This window comes from Sceloporus occidentalis, unplaced genomic scaffold, assembly GCF_023333645.1.
Source record: "Sceloporus occidentalis isolate IW3139 unplaced genomic scaffold, rSceOcc1.0.p SCAF_4, whole genome shotgun sequence".
Taxonomy (NCBI): Eukaryota; Metazoa; Chordata; class Lepidosauria; order Squamata; family Phrynosomatidae; genus Sceloporus; species Sceloporus occidentalis.
The window spans coordinates 78,695,371-78,708,885 of NW_028316984.1; the positions used below are offsets into that span (position 1 = coordinate 78,695,371).

Genomic DNA, 13,515 nt, shown 5'->3' on the forward strand with positions numbered 1-13,515 from the left:
GTGTGCACACACCCCAAGGTCCTCTCTTTATGACTGATTCTTTTGTAATCCTCCTATTGGATATAAACTGCGGTATCACCATTAAGGTGGCCATGGGTATGAATCTGCAAGAACTAAGGAAAGTAGTGGAGGATAGGGAGTCTTGGAGATGTCTCAGCCACAGGACAGCCATGAGTTAGCTCACATTGCACTAAAATAGGCTAGCTCAATTGCAGGTCCAAAAGCCTTGATGCTGGCGAAACGTCAGGTAGAAACTCTTGTAGAACATGGCCCCATAGTCCGAAAACCCCACAAAAAACAAAAGAGATAGTTCAGTAAGAAATGCAGTCTTTACTCTTTTCTGTTTTTCAGCTGCAATACTCAGTAACTAGGTTCCTTTGTCACTCAGCCACAGACATTCATCAGGTGTGTTCTACAAATAAAGACTCCCTTCTTCACAAGCTTTTCACCAGAGGGCTGAACACTTGGCAATATGTGTAGCCAGGATCTACCCAAGTGACTAACCAGGTGGAAGCAATCCTCCAGGGGCTTTTCCTTGCTCTGCAGTACCCAAAAATGATTTCTAAGGAGTTTGGAGAGTATTTCCATCACATTTGGAGCATCACTGGAACCCCTCCCCCCCCTGATCAAAATGAAATTTTGCATTTTTTTTTCAAAATCCTCCCTCAAAATGCCCCAAAATCCTCTACGGGCCTAGGAAGGCCCAAAAACATGCCCCCAAAAGGTTGGAGGACATTAGGTGAAAACATTTTTTAAATTTATTCTTAAAATTTTTTTATGGGAGAAGGTGCAGTGGATTATGTGGCCCTGCAAGGTTTCCTTCAGGGCTAATGTGGCTTGCTAATTTTCCACAGTTGCTCACTCCTACTTTAGTTTATTGTTGTATGCCTTCAAGTCATTTCTAACTTATGGTGACCCTAATACAAACCTACCATGGAGTTTTCTTACTAATGAATTTGCCATTACCTCCCTCTGAGGTTGAGAGAGAGTATGACTTGCCCAAGATCATTCGGTGTGTTTTCACGGAAAAGAGGGGATCTGAATCTTCAGAATCAAAGTCCAATGCTCAAACCACTAACTATACTGAGTTTCAAAATTTAGTCTATTGCTGTTGTTGTATGCCTTCTAGTTGTTTCTGTCTTATGGTGACCCTAAGGTGAGCCTATTATGGGGTTTTCTTGGCAAGATTTGTTTAGAGGATCTTTGCCATTATCTTTTCCTGAAGCTGAAAGCATGTGATTTGCCCAAGGTCACCCAGTCTGAGTATGGAATTGAACCCTGGTTCAACACTCAAACCACAACAGTCTCACTGAATTCTGGATATCCAAGCCTGCCATCGAAATCAAATGGAAACACGTGTAAACTATCTGGATTTGTATGGCTGCACAGCTAGAGACATTAATTGCTCCGTACATGTAGCCATGCTAAAAAATATGGTCTCAAATGCCAATAAGGTATGTTTTCAGAGCAGGGGATGAGGAATAAGGAAGAAAAAGTGGAGTAAATCATGTCCACCTCAAAATATACATTCATAGAAGAAACAGAGAAAACATTATATGTTATATTTTTCAAATCACGTCTGACTTATGGCAATCTTATGATAGGATGGCAGGCTATCCAAGATTTATTTGAATATTTGTGACTGATTTCCTCTAAGGCTAAGAGAAAATACACTCACTGTAGTGTAGTGGTTTGCATGTTGGACTAGGACCAATCTTGGGAAATCGGAGTTCCAGTGACACTCTCTCAGCTGAAGAGGAAGGCAGTGGCAAACATCTGAATAAACCTTGCCAAGAGAACAGTATGATAGGATCACCATAAGTTGGACTCAACTGGAAGGCACATAAGAAAGGCTAAGAGAGTAAAACTTGTCCAAGGTCATCCAGTGGGTTTTCATGGCTGAGGAGGGATTTGAGCCTAGGGACTCTTTCACACTGCTCAGTTATATAACTATGATCCCACTTTAACTGCCATGACAACATCCTATGGAATCCTGGAATTTGCAGTTTAGGGAGAAATATTTAGTGCCTCTTGCCAAACTAGAAACTGGAAGCTTGAGCACCATCAATATTTCTGGAAATGGGAGAAGGAACCATTAAAAAACAAAAACCCAACCAATGGTGCTTTCCTCCTGATGTGAAATAGCAGCTTAATGTCACACAATTAAAATTATGGGTAGTTCAACTTAAGGTCTTTGGTACAGGCAGTTGTGCTTCAAAGAATCCAGGTGTGTATGCTTCATACTGGAGGAGGGGATCACTATCACTTTTAGACGCACTGCAAAAATTCAGCATATAGGCCATGAGGAGAGAGAATATGTCCAAAGCTGTAAGATCTTAGGAAAGCAGTGAAACATTATACAGTACAAATGACTGGTGTTCATACTGGCTATGGGAGAGGGGAGCTGATCCAATAGCACAGAACTTGAGTTAGTGAAAATCCCATAGCTCTACGTCTCTCCTTACATAGTACAAATATAAAGACATGTGTCCTTCTAATATTGTTATGGAATATGTTATCTTAGGGTGCATCTACATTATAAAAATAATGCAGTTTGACACCAGTTTAAGTGCTGTAGCTCCATCCTGTGGAATCTTGGGATTTGTAGTTTTACAGGGTCTTCTGGTGCCTCACAAAACTACAAATCCCAAGATTCTGTAGGATGGAGTCATGGCCTTTAAAGTGATGTCAAACTGCATTGTTTCTACAATATAGACTAGAGGCACCCCTACTTTTCATTTGCAGCAGCGAATGATGTGTAGAACTTGATCAGGGAGTTGTGTAGTGTAATGAGAACATCAGGACATGTATTGCACATTAGAAAAGGGGGAATCACTTTCTAATGAATGTCTTCAGCTTTTAGGAGGTCTGCCTAAAATCTCATGCCATGAATTTATTATACACCTGTTAGCCTGGCAGCACCAAGCAGCAACAGAGAGAGGCCCTGAAGAGTAAGAGTGACACACAGAGGCTGCAGAGGACAACTGCAGCTATTTGGTTTATATCCTGCACTTCTAGAGTGGAGCCTCACATAATATTTTAAAAGTTCTGGGGGGAAATCCCACAAGATTATATACATTTTAAAATAAGAATTATACTACTATTCTGCCATTGGGGTGGAAGGTCGCCCAAGGAGCTTGTGGCTGAAGGGGAAGAGAAGCCCCCTGGTACAGCAAAGAGTGGGTTCTCCCCATCGCTACCAAGATGGCGGCTCCCAGAGCCCTGTAGGGCACCGTCACCACAGTATCCAAAATGGCAGCCGCCAGCAGGGAGGTCCTTTTGTTATTCTAATATGTCCCTGCCTTTAGGAGCTCATGGGAGAAGCAACCCAGTTCTCAGGAGGGTCTCACCTTCTCTGCTGGGAAATAAAGGGTGTTGAGGCCTCAAGGAGACTTATTATGGGATCCCCCACTATTATGTTTGGAGGGAAAGCCATGCCCCCTCTGAAACCTCTGGAAGTATGAGCTGCCATTCTGGAGCATGTTCAAGATGCCTGCCCTTCAAGGCAGAGGAGCAAGGCCCAGGAAAAGACATGGCAACCCTCTGCCCAAGAGAAGACTATCCTTGCTTTCCTTTGCAAAGGTTCCATCTGTGGTCTGGAACCTTGATTCCAATCTAGAACCCAACTGTTGGTTGGTAACTGCTGCCAGCCCCAGCGCCAGGGGCTTCCTCAGAGTGAGAGAGTGAGGGAAGGGGAGCGGTCTAGCGGATATCAGCGGGGGGGGGGGGTCTGGCCAGTGCCAGACCCCCCCCCCAAGCATCTTTGCTTCCCCCCCCGCAGGGCGGAAAGACCCTCACTTCCCCCTATGCCCCCCCATCTCCTACTCTTGCCAAGAAGTCCTGAGAAGACTTGCCTCCCTCCGGATGCTCTGCTGCCTTTGGGCGAACAGAAAGATGCCATCATGTCTTTCTTCACTGGCACTCGGATGCTGGGTGCGGCGGACATTTCCCCATTTGGGGTGGGACAATCCTGGTTTCACCCAGGATTAAAATGTCCCACCCAGGTCGAGCTGCCTGTCCCGGTTTCCAGCGAAGGGAGGCTCCAATGGGGAAGATGAGGTCAGCACTAGCACCCAAAGCCGGGTCTGGATTCAGCTCTGAGGCTTGAATTCCTAGAGTCCAGCTGGTTGTTTTAAGTGCTGGCTGGATTCAAATCCCCGCTCAGCCAAGGAAGGAAGGAGGAGAGAACTGCATCTTCCAGCAGCCCCCACCCACCATCATCCTCCTGCCACTACTGGTCAGTCAGCCGGGCTCCTAAGCGCCTGCTTCCTTCCCTTCCTCCTCTTTCCTTAGCCTCCCTCCTCCCCTCCCCTTCCTTCCCTTTCCCTCTTCTCTTCCCTTCCCTTCTTCCCTTCCTTCCCTTTTCCTCTTCCCTTTCCCTCTTCCCTTTCCTTCTTCCCCCTCCCTCCTTCCATTTCCCTCTTCCCTCTTCCTCCTTCCCTTTGCCTCTTCCCTCTTCCCTTCCTTCCTTCCTTCCTTCCTTCCTTCCTTCCTTCCTTCCTTCTCTCTTCCTTTCCTTCCTTCCCTTCCCCTCTTCCCTCCCTTCTCCTTCCTTCCTTCCTTCCTTCCTTCCTTCTCTCTTCCTTTCCTTCCTTCCCTTCCCCTCTTCCCTCCCTTCCCCTTCCTTCCTTCCTTCCTTCCTTCCTTCCCTTCCTTCCTTCTCTCTTCCTTTCCTTCTTTCCCTTCCCCTCTTTCCTTCCTTCCTTCCTTCCTTCCTTCCTTCCTTCCTTCTTCCTTCTTCCTTACTTGCTTTCTTAAATTTTTTTCTTCTATTTTTCTTCTTTTAATTATTTTTTTTTATTACAGAGTACATCATGCAAATTGTACAATCCACGTTTCGTAATATGCTTTTCTCTCCTCTCCCCCCTTCCCAAAAACAGCATTAGCTTTAATTTTTTAAACATCTTTCCCAAATTTTCATTGTTACTTTTATTTAAATATTCACATCAGACCAGCAGTTCATCTAGCCCTTCTTCTCCAGCGCATATCGTCTGATGCTACATGGGCATACTAGTGATCTTTGTCAGTTGTCCCTATTTTCCTAAACGTAGAGGTTTAAATGCATCTGAGGAAGTAGAGTGAAGTCTATGAAAGCTCATGCTGCCAATTTCTTTCTTTCAGTTAGTCTCATAGGTGCTACAAGATCTCTCTACATACTGATTCTACAGACTAACACAGCTATATCTTTGAATTCCTACGTTACTAGACATTGATGTTTCTGTCCGACAGTGGAACAAACTCCCTCAGAGTGTAGTGGAGTCTCCCTCCTTGGAGGTCTTCAAACGGAGGCTTTCTTTATCTCTTCTTTCTTATTTTATATCCCTTTATCTCTTCTGCTTCCCTGATCATATTTGCAAATGATTCCATTGCTAATATAAATAATACAGGGAAAAGTGGGCAACCCTTACTCCACTTTTAATTCTAAATTTTCTTGATTTCTCTCCATTTACCATAATTTGGGCCTCTGTATCATTATATAGTTCCATGATGGTTTCAATAAACCTTTCTCCTAATCCAAAATCCCTGCAAATTTTATAAAGATAGTCATGATTTATAGAATCAAATGCTTTGTAAACATCTAGTTTTATCAAAGCTAATTTATTTTTATGTTGTTTAGCATGATGTAATATAGTGAATATATTCCTTATTGGTTCCTGAATATACCTCCCTTTCACAAATCCATATTATTTTTCTTTAATTAAAGTAGGTAAGTATTCTTCTAATCTATTAGCTAAAATTTTCATTAAAAATTTATAGTCTTGATTGCTTAATGTGATGGGACGATAAGATTCAGGGCTGACCGGATCTTTATTGGGTTTAAGTATTAATATAATTTCAGATCATTTTCATGTTCCTGGGATTATTTTATTATCCAATATTTCATTATAAAATTTAGTCATATGCTCACTCAATTCATTTTTAAAAGTTTTATAAAATATAGATGTGAATCCATCTGGGCCAGGAGATTTAATCCTTTTTAAATCTTGTATTACTCTTTCTTCCTCTTGTTTAGTTATTGGGGAATTTATATAATTTCTCTGTATTTCAGTTAATTTGATTTTTATATTTGTTTTCTGATCCTCCACTTTCTTCTCTCCATACAATCTTTCATGAAATTTAACTAAAACGTCTCTTATTCTCTCACCGTCAGTTATTATTTCACCTTTGTCCCCTTTTATTTTACAAATCACTTTCCCCCCTCTTTTTTTAAAAAGAAATTTGGCCCAACTCTTCATACTTCTAGTATCCTATGCCTTAAATTCATTCCTAATATACACCTGGTTTCTTAATATAGTCGTTTGGTCCAGGTCTTTAATTTCTTCTCTTTTTTTATCCCTCTGTTCTTTTATAGATATACTCTTATATTTATTATATATTTTTTGTAACACTTCCACTTCTTCTATCAATTTCTTTCTATATAATTTTTTCTTTTTTTAAATTCGTATTTCCATGCTTAGGCATTTTCCCTCTTACCACTGCTTTAAACACATTCCTTAATATATGTTGTGGAATATTTCCCCTATCGTTTAAATCAAAATAATTTTTAATTTCCTCACGAATTTGTTGTTTATTTTCCTCCTCCAAAATATCTTAATATTTGTTCCTTCAATCTTTATATATAATGACATATGGTCTGCAAGCCAGACACCTCCTGCATTAATTTCTTTTATTTTCAAACTATTGTCTTTTTTAACTAAAAAATAATCTATACGACTAAATATTTTGTGTCTAGCTGAGTAAAATGATGGTTTCATAACCATCAATAATATTCCATTTCTCCAAATTAATTTTAAGATTTTCATTTTTATTCTTTTTCTTTCCTATTGTTCCCCTTATATTCCCCTTTATATTATATTTAACATGTCCAGATTAAAGTCCCCTCCCAGAAATAGATCCCCTTCATAAAAGTCCTCTAATAATGTTAACACCCTATTTATAAATTCGACTTGTTTTTTATTTGGGGCATAAATGCAAGCAAATGTAACTTTGTCAGATTTCCTTCTTTATGGAGATGCGTTCTTCACTTATTCCCCTCCCTCCTCCTTATTTTAACCTTTATTACTCTGGCCTATTTTTACTTTTCCTATTACGCTATCACAGCTAATGCATTATATAGTCTTTCTTACAACTTTCACAGAAAACACCACATTGTATTTCCCTTCTTTTATGCTTCTCAACTGTGAATCACATTTCCTCTCTTCCTTTTCCTTCTGATGTCCTTTATCTGCCTGGCCAGCATAACTCTGGAGTTTAACAGACAAGGGAAATTGGAAGTATAATCCAATGGCAATCTGAATGCAATCATGGGGTTTAATGTTATTGTGTTATAGACCACCACACACAAATTCAGGCAATGGGAAGTCAGTCCGAACGCAATCATGGGGTTTCGTGTTATTGCGTGATAGACCGCCACACGCAAATTGGGGCAATGGCATGCTATTATCGGGCAATGGGGAGCCAGTTAGAACGCAATGCGTATTCATGTAATTGCACTAAACTAGCGACTTTAAGTGAATGCATTCTGGCCCCACTTTCTTTTCATTCGAATTTAAGAGAAATTCCTCCCGTTTGATAAACTCTGTTTTCTTCTTCTTCATTCTCCTCTCCGCTTTGACTTTTCTCTCCAAGTCCCAGCTGTATCAACATTCGCTGACCCTCCTCCATAATAGTTGCCTTCAGAAGCCCCAGGTGTATTTAATTCCTTCTTCTTTAACACATCTTGTTATATCTTGGAACAAGATTCTTTGTTTAATAGTCTCTGATGCCAAAATCTTGGTAAATCTGAATTTTTTGTCCATTATATTCCAGATTTTGTATTGATCTCAGTTTTTTGAAGACCAAATCTTTTATATTTTCTCTTCCAAAAGCTATAATTATGTCCTTTCTCCTGCTTCCTTTTGCTCCAATACTCCAATGGGCTCTTTCTAGATCATCTGGAGAAACTTTTAAATCATAGCTTTCCCACCATGTTGTCAATACAGTGATTAAATCAGTAGATTTAACTTGTTCTGGAAACTTCCTTATTTTTAAATTTCTCCTTCTTTGTCTATTCTCAGCATCAATGAATCTATTATCGTTCCTCAGCGTCTCTATCTGTTGTCCATTATTTTCAGCTTTCTCTTTAGCTTCTTCAGCTCTCTTTTTTATGCCACTTATCTACTCTGTAAGAGCATGAATTGTACTCTCAATGCTTTGGAAAGCACCCTTCTTTCCCTCTTTCACTCCTTCCTTTTGTTCATTCCTTCTTTTCCTCTTTCTTTCTTTCCTTCTTCCCTCCTTTCCTTTATCATTCCTCCCCTCCCCTCCTTCCTTCTTTCTTTCCCTTTGTCTTCTATATTTCCTTCCCTCCCTCTTCCCTGCCTTCGTCTCTCCCTCCCTCCCTTCCTCCTTCCCTTCTTTCCCTCTTTCTTTTCCTTCTTCCTCTCTCCCTCCTTCTTTATCTCTTTCTTTCTTTCTCTCCATTCCTTCCTCCTTTCCTCTTCCTTCCTTCCTTCCTTCCCTCTTTCTTTTCCTTCTTCTTCCCTCCTTCTTCCTCCCTCCCTCCTTCTTTCTTTCTCTCCTTCCTCCTTTCCTCTTCTCTTTCTTTCTTTCTTTCTTTCTTTCTTTCTTTCTTTCTTTCTTTCTTTCCTCTTCCTTTTTTCGTGCCTTCCCTCTTTCCTTCCTCCTTTCCTCTTCCTTTCTCCTCCTCCTTCCCTTCTTCCCTCCCTTCCCTCCTTGCCCTTCCCTCCTTCCTTTCTCTCCTTCCCCTTCCCTCCTTCCTTTCTCTCCTTCCCCTTCCCTCCTTCCCTTCCCTCCTTCCTCTTCCTTTCCCTCCTTCCTCTTCCTTTCCCTCCTTCCCCTTCCTTCCCCTCCCCTCCCCTTCCTTTCCCTTCCCTTCCCTCCTTCCCCTTCCTCCCTCCCCATGAAATGGAGCATAAAGCCGCCCATGATACCACCAGCCCTTCCCCAAGTGGCGGCTGTGGCAAGGAGGAGAGTGGCGCTGTTTAACCCACCAGCTGTTCCCCAAGCGGCGTCTGCATCATGGAAGAGGTGAGGAGCCCAGTGTAACTTAGAAGCTTCCTTAGAGTATTTTTTGCATTTTCCCTGAAGATGAGCCCAGTTTAGCTTAGGAAGCTTAGTGCATTTTTTGCATTTTCTCTGGTGAAGAGCCCAGTGTAGCTTAGGAAGCTTACTAAGTGTATTTTTTTTTTATTTTCCCTGGTGAAGAGCCCAGTGTAGCTTAGGAAGCTTACTAAGTGTATTTTTTTTATTTTCCCTGGTGAAGAGCCCAGTGTAGCTTAGGAAGCTTACTAAGTGTATTTTTTGCATTTTCCCTGGTGAAGAGCCCAGTGTAGCTTAGGAAGCTTACTAAGTGTATTTTTTGCATTTTCCCTGGTGAAGAGCCCAGTGTAGCTTAGGAAGCTTACTAAGTGTATTTTTTGCATTTTCCCTGGTGAAGAGCCCAGTGTAGCTTAGGAAGCTTACTAAGTGTATTTTTTGCATTTTCCCTGGTGAAGAGCCCAGTGTAGCTTAGGAAGCTTACTAAGTGTATTTTTTGCATTTTCCCTGGTGAAGAGCCCAGTGTAGCTTAGGAAGCTTACTAAGTGTATTTTTTGCATTTTCCCTGGTGAAGAGCCCAGTTTAGCTCAGGAAGCTTACTAAGTGTATTTTTTGTATTTTCCCTGATGAAGAGCCCAGTTTAGCTTAGGAAGCTTACTTAGTACGAAGCTTACTGCAAAGCTTCGACTTATGGCCGAGCTGGGATTCGAACTTTGGACTCCAGAGTCATGGTCAAACCTATACAGTACTTCAAAAAGTATTCCTAAAGTAGTGCAACTTACCTGTGACTTACACGAGAGAAATGTTCTCAGTCACACAGAGGAGGCAGGGATGTGGGTTTTAAAAGTGTGCCTAGCCAGCCATGATGGGAGAGTTAGTTCTCTGCCTAAGGCCCACGTTTAAAGATCATTTTGCAAATTCAGTTGGTAGAGAAGGAGCCCCAAGGCCTGCTGCTGCCACATTGAACAGCAACAGTGCTTCCCAAACTTTAGTACTCTAAAACTCTAAAAGCTTTGACTTCAGTTCCCAGAATTCCTGACTACTGTACAATTAATGCACTTTGACACTGCTTTAACTGCTATGGCTTCATCCTATGGACTCCTGGGATCTGTAGTTTTCGGGCAGAGAGGGCTAAGTAGCTCCCCAAACTGAAAATCCCAGAATTCCATAGCACTGAGCTTACAATTTGTCCATTGTTGTTGTTGTTGTTCTTCTTCTTCTTGTGTGCCTTCAAGTCAACCCTATCATGGGATTTTCTTGGCAAGATTGGTTCAGAGGAGGTTTGTTTTACTTTTTATTTATTAAAAGGATTGATGTTCCTCCTTTGTCTCACAATGGGATTCAGGGCAGTTTGTTGTTGCTGTCTCCTGAGGCTGAGAGAGTGTGACAAGGATTTCGTCCTTAATTTCTTGTCCTGCCATTAACCCCTGACCAGAGGCTCTCCTTCTCCAGGACATGGCCTCCATTTCAGCCTTCTGTCCAAAAGAATTCCAAAATGTCATCTATTTTGAGCATAACTAAGAAGCATGGCTTGATATTTCTATCGTTGTTTTCAGCTTTTACTGGGTCATGTCCTCCATTTTTCTTGAGTTTCCTACATTTTAGGGTGCCTTGTCCTCCTTTGCATCTGTGAAGACATCTTTCCAGCTTGCTGCCATATTGTCCACCAGAAGCCCCAGAACATATGGAAATGTATAGGAGGAAGCCGACTTGGCCACCATAAACTCTTCTGGGTGGCCCTGCTAGGCTTTCCTGAGGACCGCACATTCAGACTTGGTCATAGAATCATAGACTCATAACAGACCCCAAAGGCCATCCAGTCCAACCCCCTTCTGCCATGCAGGAAATCTCAATCAATCAAACCATCCATGTGTGGACAGAGCTGGGGCAAGTTGCATGTTGTTGACTAGCAACACCATGAGTTTCATTAATTAAGTTCCTAGGGATTTCTTAGGCAAGGAATCCTCAGAAGTTGTTTTGCCAGTTCCTTCCACTGGAATATAGCCTAGAGTACCTGGTATTCTTTGCTGGTCTCCCATCCAAGCGCTAACCAGGGCTGGCCCAGCCTCAGAGTGACCAGATGTCCTAACTGTAAAATTGTAAAACAAGGCTGTCCACGACCTCCCAGAGGACCTTTTCAGCTGTAGCTCCCAGATTGTGGAATGGTCTGTCGGACGAGATCCATCGTATTACCACTCTAAACAGCTTTTAAAAAGCTATAAAGACAGATCTCTTCCGGCAGGCCTTTCCTGAATAGTTCTCCGGCCATCGGAAGGAAAATCTAACTGCTGAACCCTGACTTCACCACAGTTATTGTACTTTTTTTAAAAGGATGTTTTATGTTTTTAATTCCACACTGTTTAATTGTATTTTAAGGGGGGGGGGGTGCATTGAGGGTTTGGATTGTATATTTTAAATTGTAAGCCGCCCCCGCTTGCTTTTTGTAGAGAGGCGGGATATAAATAAATTTTATTTATTTTAATTTTAATTTTAATTTGTCTTTTCTTTTCTATATGGTAATTTTATCTATTCCTCTACTTAATTGTTATTATCTTAGAGTGTACGCCTTGGGCAGGCTTTTATATACTCCTTAATTTTACCGACTGTGTACAGCGCTGTGTATAATTACAGCGCTCTAGAAATAAAGTTTTATTATTATTATTATTATTATTATTATTTATTATATAACTGCAAAGGCAGACAAGGCACCGAAAATGCAGAAAATGCAAGAAAAATGGAGGACATTACCAAGTAAAAGCTAAAAATGCTAATACAATCAAATTTTTAAATCCATGGACACAAGCATCCATGCCTTGAAAATATTCAAAAAGCAAACCTTGATTTTGCCATTTTATGTGACATGCCTCATTTTACTACATGATTGTCGTTAATGGGACTGACACATCCACGGATTTTGTTATTCACACAGGATCCTGGAATCAGGGGCCCACTGTATAAAGGACTCCATCTTTGTCAGTTCTCAATAATACACTTATCCCTCTGTATTTGCTAGGGTTAGGGGCACAAGACCCCTGTGAATATGGAAAAACCACAAATAACAAAAATAACATGTTTTTACTTGAGAGGACACCTCTCTAGGACATTAGAGGACACCTCTCTAGGAATCTCTAGATCCTACAGGACAACTCTGTGGTCAATGTTCGACAGACAGTGACCATAGGACTGCCCTGGAGGAGCCACAAATGTCTAGTAGAGTGTTCTCTCTAGGAATCTCTAGGACGGTCTTTCAGTGCAACTCTGTGGTCAACGTCTGACAGACACTGCACTGGAGGAGCTACAAATGCCTAGTAGAGTATTCTCTCAAGTAATAATCTCTAGGTCTCTGAATGCAACTTTTAGTTAAAGTTGACCATATATTTGCACTGGAGGACCTAGATATTCCCAGAGAGAACATATTAATCAAATTGTGAATAATCAAATCCACAAATATGAAAGCTGCAAATATAAAGGGATGAGTGTACTTAGTATTTATAGCACATTTCAAGGATTTGGCTTGCTTCCCATACACAATTCAATTATCATTACCGTTCTGGTTTATTACCTCTCCATTGTGGAGGATGGCTGAAAAAAGACTAATGCCACCTGGTAAATTCAACAGCGACAGAAGTTATTGAATTAGAGATCCTCTGGACTGCAGCCATGATCCACAATCAGAATTCAGTATCTCAGTATTTCCATTTTAAATAAATAAAACAGTGTGAGGAGGAGAAGGACAGGACTATTTTGAAGAAAAATGAGAAATGTTAAGATCCAGCCCTGGGTGTCCTGTATTATATCTAGTTTGGCTTTGAAAAAAGGATGACAGAACACAGCGTTCATTGAAAACAAAGTATTTCTTTAAAGGGCATGGGATAATTAGCTGATGAATTATCACACACATTTTGTTTTACACAGTAGCTTGAAAATTAGGCTTGTATTGAGTTCCAGCTCTTATCTGCAAGTCCTGAAACAGTCAAGGGTGTAAACCGTCTGCCTTTGAATAAGCCATTCATCCCTGAGTCCAACAAAGCTTCTTTTTGGGAAAAGCCACTGGGGAATGTCATGCAGGCATCTCACTGCATCCACACTGGAGAAATAATCCAGTTTGGCATCGCTTTAACTGCCCTGGCTCAAGGCTATGGAATTCTGGAAGTTGGAGTATGTTGTGGGCCCAGAGGGGAGCTACTTCCAGGGAGATTTCAGGCTCTATTCGTTCTAGGACCCATTTGTTTGTCTTTTTGGTTGTCCATGGTATCCTCAGCAAACATCTCCAGCACCAGATCTCAGATGAGTTCATTTTCTTTTTATCTGCTTTTTCACTGTCCAGCCCTCACATCCATACATGGTGCTGGGAAATACCATGGCTTGGATTGTTAGGGAAACATTCCCAATATGTTCATTTGAAAGGAGTGTCCTTGAGTGAAGATACGAGAAACCGAAATCTCCATAGGCAATACGCACTTTATTTTGGCCAAG

General features: G+C 41.3%; 1 protein-coding gene across 2 annotated transcripts in view; it reads left to right on the forward strand.

Annotated features, from left to right (window-relative positions):
* The first annotated feature begins 8,864 nt into the window (after positions 1–8,864).
* The window catches only part of CFAP65 (cilia and flagella associated protein 65), a 66,382-nt gene continuing 61,731 nt past the window's right edge, over positions 8,865–13,515 (forward strand). For both annotated transcript variants that reach the window (XM_089520411.1, XM_089520416.1), the window contains exon 1: positions 8,865–9,030. The gene's annotated coding sequence lies outside the window, so the exon portion shown is untranslated. The remainder of the gene's footprint in view (positions 9,031–13,515) is intronic.